The following is a 6,450-nucleotide window of genomic DNA, read 5'->3' as shown; positions in this document are numbered from 1 at the left end:
GGCACTACCAAAGTCTCGAAAATGGATCCCTGCAGAAAGAATTACTTAAGATGTTGGAAATTAGCATATGTATAGGACTAAGGAGGACAAACCTGGTTTTATTTGGTGACTATCACACACTAGGCACTGTTCTCAATGACCAAGATTGGCAATTTCCTTCCTGAATTCTTGGCAGTTCTACTTTATGGAAGTGTAGAAGCAGACAATAAAAAAATCATCAGACAATTAAATAAAATATTTATAAATTGTCATAATGCCAGAAGATAAACAAAAAAAAGAAGCTAAGACAGGTGGATCTCATTAAAGGAGGTGATATTTGAACTGAGACCTGAAGGATAACAAGGACCTAAGCATGTGAAGAGTGGGAAAAAGTACATGGGATGGAATGTGCAAAGATACTGGGGCAGAGAAAGAGATGCACTTGTTCCAAGAACAGCAGGAAGGTGGTGTTGCTAGACAATATTGAAGAAATGGGACACTGCTGACAGAACTGAAAAGCTAAGCTGAGATAGACCATAAAAGTATCACCTACCTTTACTATCAGGTAAGGAAATTGAATTTTATTCTAAATGCAATCAGACACTTTCGAGGGGTTTTAACTGAGAAATAATTTGGTAGTGGTTATGTTGTTACAAGATCATTTGTGCTGCTTTGTGGCAAACAATTTCCAGAAAGACAAAAGAAGGCAGGGGTCTAGATAACTTTCATATAACTTGTCTACAATGTAACAAACACATTCTAGTTTAATTCTTTGTATTACGGGGTTCAAGGATTGTTAGGGAAGGTAGAGGGTATATTCATTTATAACAAATCAATTCATAGCCTTAAAATGATAAACACTTGCCCTGAAATTATACCATTGTCTTCAGCAAAAGAAAATAGTGCAGTGACTAATTAATTGCAATCTTAAAAATGGATTAAGATTATAAAATCATAGGTTATATTTCAAACAAAAAAAGTTCATAATATTTATCTTCTCCTTTATGATGGAAAGGCCCACCTTGTGCTAATCGGCTTCACTCCACAGATCTAACCTTAAATTAGAAACGTTCGTAGATGGTAAATGTTTCGTCTATTATCCTTGCGCAGTCAGGAAGTTTGTCTTACATGAACTATAAATCCCTCTTAGACCTTAACATGAGCAATGTGCAAAATCCAACAAATAACCAGGATTACCCAACCAAGAAGTCCTTTCTCATCCATTTCCCAGAGCAAATGGCAGGTTCATTTCTGATCTAGAACAAGGGAATGGAAATAATACTACTGATTTTTTTTCCAGGAGATTGAACGTGTCAATCTACTCATTTTGAGTCTGTTATCATCCTTTCTCCCTTACATGAAAAAAAAGAGAGAGAGATTAAGAGAGAGAATTTTGCTCACCATAACTTATCCAGAATCTCCTTTTTGTCCTTTAAAACAATTCAGCAGTATTATCCATGCTATGGTTCCACAAAGAGGGAAATTTATTTTCCATAAAAAGTAATACATTAAAAATTCTAGTTTCTGGCTACGGCATTAATGAACAACTTAAGGACTTCTGAAATTGAATTAGCTGCCCCAGTTCTCTGAAATTATTCAGATTTCTGAGTCCAGGCTTTCGCAGTTTCCAAGCACCTTCATGAAAATAAAATCATGAAGACAATATTAACGGATTGAATAAGAACCTTCCAACCGATGACAGAATCTACTGTACAAATACTAAATGAGATTAATAACTGTATTGATAATATTCCCTATAGTTTGATGCACACCATTATCTATTTCAGTCCTAACACATCTGCCATGCTTTTATTTATTTGTATTTTTAAATGAATATAAATAGCAGAAAGCCAACATCCGTGTAATACTAATACCCTTTCTGCAGCAATGAGTCAAAGTTTGGCTCTGTGAATATTAAGTTCACTTATCAAATGTCAGTGTGTGTGTGTGTGTGTGTGTTTTAGGTTAACAGTTCCAGAGTCTGAATAATGCTAAAAATTCAAGGGATATTTGAAGCCTAACAAACTTATCAATACTTGTACTGGTTGACTTTCTTCTTATCAGTGGAAATATAAAAATTATTTAGTCCTAGTTCTGAATTAGAAATTATTAAGCCTGGAGGATTTTCTAGTGTTCTTGAGGGCACATCTTTGCTACAAGGAGATGGTTAAACCATGAAAATTCTATCCAGCATTCCAAATACACACCGCATCAAGTAGGCTGAAGTCAAGCTTCTTAGACTTTTCTGGTCTAATTAGCAACGTTATTTCAAAGAAGATCGTCCTTTATGGCTTCTGCTTTTGGAAACCAAACACCAAGGAAATGTTTTTTGTAAAGCGACATTTCTTCATTCTTGTATTTCCCTTCTCTCTTCTGCCTAAAGAATTAAATTTTCTTCCCATCTTTATAGCTAAGCCTCTTCAATATAAATGATTCTACAAACGCCAATGTCTCAATTTTGTATTACTAGTAGTTATTGCTAAATGGACCTTAAGAGAGCCAAACTAGTAAATTGGAATTAGATCTAGTTCAAGCCTACCAGGAAAAAAATAAGCTACACAGAGCAGTGGATCAGGAGCCCAGCGCTCAGTGAGGACGCAGGTCATGAGGCTGGGGTATTCCAACAGGTATTTTATTAGATCACTCATGATTATAAACATTGGAATTCCAAGGAAGTAACAAGAATCTTCATATCTTTACAGGAGTCTGTGAATAATTAATGTTTAACAAGTACCTCATACATGGAAGTCTCAAGATCTAGCCTATTTCTTACATTGTTTCATTTAATCTTACAAGATCCCCGGTGAAATTTCTACTTTTAACTTCCCCATTTAACAAATGAGAAAACAAAGGTTTTGCGAGTTTCAATGACTTGCTCAAGATCACAGAGCTCACAGTGTTGGAGCAAGGATCCCACTAGAACTCTCTATTTCCTACTTTCTAAAAGTGTTTATTCAGCACCTACTATGATTTCCTATAATCTTGTAGGGTGAGTGGTGCTGTTCTCCTTCCACAACTGAGGGAACTTAAGCTAAGGGGAAAAAAAGAAGTAACAGACTTAAAATTGCACAGCAGGTGAGTGCAAGAGCCAGGTCTACACTTTCAAGTTTCACCTCCTTTTAGATTAAAATCACCGAAGGACTATACTCACAACCTTAAGACAGTTGGTATCAACTTCACCTGATTTTCCGTAATTATAGTTTCTTGATATCTCTTGCAAATTCTGATATAAAAGCTGAAGTAGATCCTGACTTATAAGAATTCTTTTCCACATACATTTCTAAGTTCCTTTATTGTAAACCAGAAAAAGCCAGAATTATTCCAGGAGAAGGAAAGCATATTGGTTTATTTTGTATAGAATACAACCATGAAAAGGAGAAGCAAAAACCTATGTTTTGCTACAGTTCTATCCTTTAATCAGGACGCTTCCATCATATAACACTGCCTAATCCTCTTTGCCCTAATCTTGGAGGCAGGAGCCAAGGGGTAGAAGTAGGCGCATAGAGCATGGTTATTGAAATACTCAGAGGATGACAAGTTTGTGCATATTGTGTCATTATAATTTGAAGATGTGACCTGCCCACATGTCATCAATTGTTCTGGCATCAAAGAACATCTAGAACCATTTGTAAATGTAGTTTACTCTTTGCTTCTGAACAGTGCTATCTGTTGGTCTCAGTGTTAGGCTCACCTCGTCCACACAATATTATGTCCGGCTGCGGGCATGCACTGCAGGTAAATTCACTTGTGTCTCTAGTGGCTTTCTGGAAATGAAGAGGTTGGAAAGCAGAAGGCTACGTCACACTTCAGTTGGGTTCTACAAGTTATCAAGCTTTCACCAAGCAGACTCCCGCCTACAATAACTGAAGCAAAGTATAGTCAGGTCCATCTCTGCTGTTTCTGTGTTTCTACTGGCCACAGTATCAAATGTCCCCAGGTCCGGCGTGGATGGGGTTGAAACCGTGTGGTCCTAGACTCAGCACTTTTGGCAGCTACTTCCTACTTGCTTCAGTTCTTGATCTTGGCAGAGAGGACCGCTTACTTATGCTATGGTCAGTACCTAGAGAGGCAACAGAGCAGATGGTTAGAGGCATGGATTTAGGATCTACATTGGCCTGCATTCAACGGCCAGGTCTGCCACTCAGTAGTTGTGTGATGTTGGGTAAGTCACTAGATAAAAGTGCCTTGTGAGTATTAAAGTAGCGAATATATGCAAAAAATGTACAAGCACCCCTGCACCATAGGAAGAACTAGACACCTGTTTTATTGCAATGTTTTTCTGGGACTACTTCCTACAAGCCCAGCCTAGATCCTGCATCTCCAGCCCTTCCCACAATTGTGTAAGCATTCAATTCCTGGTAGTAAATCTCTTTTTGCTTAAACTAAATAGAGTGGGTTTTATTGCCTTCAGCTGAACCTTAACTGATACATTGACCATTCTATGTCCTCTTGAGAAGTAGCTATTGAATTACAAAAATCAAGAAATTAGAGAATGTGAGGCAGTTTAAACTCTAAAGGGGCATTCTGCCACTTACTTATTAAGGCAAGTACAACACAAATGCAGGATTGGATCCACATCAGTAGAGTAAATCATTTCTAAAAAATGTTTGCTAGAAGCTTGGAGTATATTTCCAGCTATGCTTCTTCAGGCACAACTCTTTAAAGCTATTGTCTTTAATAATTCACTCCTCTGACTCTTTTTCTTCTTGTTGCTAAATTGGCAGAAGGGATCATCCAAAAAATCTTACTGAAAATCAGATTGCCACAATGAAACCTACTCTATTACATTTATTTATTCTTAAAAGATTAGAGGGGCCAGTCCCGTGGCCCGGTGGTTGGGTTCACACACTCCGCTTCGGCAGCCCAGGGTTTCCCCAGTTGAGATCCCAGGCGTGGACAAGACACCGCGCGTCAGGCCATGCTGGTGCGGTGTCGTACATAGCACAACCAGAGGCACTCACAACTAGAATATACAACTATATACTGGAGGGCTTTGGGGAGAAGAAAAAGAAACAAAAAGATTGGCGACAATTGTTAGCTCAGGTGCCAATCTTTAAAAAAAAAGATTAGAGATTTAAGAGGCTCCAAAAATCATTAGTAAACCTGAGACTCATATGCTTTGTTGCATATTCCACATCTCCATTTGGATTAAAGAAGTATCTTAGCTGGTCGCCTCCGAGGCTCCGCTTTCTGTTGCCGTTCGGGTCGCCCCGGCCGCGTGCTCGCAGCTCCCCGCGCAGCAGCCGTGCGGTGTTGGCGCCGTCCCCGGGCCTCCGTGCTGGGCGCGAAGCCCTGGCCCCAGGGTCGGGGCATGGGCCAGGGGCGCGGGGTAAGGCGGCTTCCCGCAGGGCCGTGAGTGCCCCCGCTTAGCATGAAGACCCTCATAGCCGGCTACTCCGGGGTCCTGCGAGCTGGTGAAGACGCACAACCTGCTCACCACCAGGAACTACATCTTTGGGTACCACCCCACGGCATCATGGGCCTCAGTGCCTTCTGCTACTTCAGCACAGAGGCCACGGAAGTGAGCAAGAAGTTCCCTGGCATACGGCCCCACCTGGCCACGCTGGCCGGCAGCTTCCGGAGGCCAGTGCTGAGGGAGTACATGGTGTCTGGAGGCATCTGCCCTGTGAACCAGGACACAGTAGACTTGCTTTCAAAGAATGGGAGTGGCAATGCCATCATCCTCGTTGTGGGGGGCGCGGCCGAGTCCCTGAGCTCCATGCCCGGCAAGAACGCGGTCACCCTGCGCCACCGCAAGGGCTTAGTGAAACTGGCTCTGCGCCATGGAGCCGATCTGGTTCCTTTCTACTCCTTCGGGGAGAACGAGGTGTACAAGCAGGTAATCTTTGAGGAGGGCTCCTGGGGCCGCTGGGTCCAGAAGAAGTTCCAGAGGTACATCGGCTTCGCCCGGTGCATTTTCCATGGCCGAGGCCTCTTCTCCTCTGACACCTGGGGGCTCCTGCCCTACCCGAAGCCCATCACCTCCGTCGTGGGTGAGCCCATCACCATCCCCAAGCTGGAGCACCCAACCCAGCAGGACATCGACCTGTACCACACCATGTACATGGAGGCCCTGGTGAACCCCTCCTACAGGCACAAGACCAAGTCTGGCCTCCCGGGGACTGAGGTCCTGGAGTGAACTGAGCCAGCCCTCAGGGACCAGGTCCTGGGAGGAACCAGCTGCAAATTGTTTTCTACCAAGTTCTCCAGTGCTTTTTTTTTGTTCTGTAAATTTCAAAGCGTCATGGGTGTCTGTGGATTATTTAAAAGATGCTCCAGCTTGCTCTCCTGTCTGCCCCCGCCCCCCACCAGTCTTTCAAATCTGAGCCTGGACTGGCCTCCAGAGCAAGATTGGGAGTGGCAGTGATCCTGTGCTGGCGAGCAGAGCTGTCTTAGATGTACCATCTCTGGGATTATCCAGCCACCACGTTCTGGTTGTAGTGACTGATTTTTGTCAGGCGGCTGGCGCCG

General features: G+C 42.5%; 1 pseudogene; it reads left to right on the top strand.

Moving 5' to 3' along the window:
- The first annotated feature begins 3,703 nt into the window (after window positions 1–3,703).
- Window positions 3,704–6,118, top strand: LOC100073243 (diacylglycerol O-acyltransferase 2 pseudogene; annotated as a pseudogene).
- Window positions 6,119–6,450: the final 332 nt, after the last annotated feature.

The sequence above is a fragment of the Equus caballus genome, chromosome 14, assembly GCF_041296265.1.
Source record: "Equus caballus isolate H_3958 breed thoroughbred chromosome 14, TB-T2T, whole genome shotgun sequence".
In the NCBI taxonomy this organism is placed as follows: Eukaryota; Metazoa; Chordata; class Mammalia; order Perissodactyla; family Equidae; genus Equus; species Equus caballus.
This window is presented reverse-complemented; position numbering and strand designations above follow the sequence as displayed.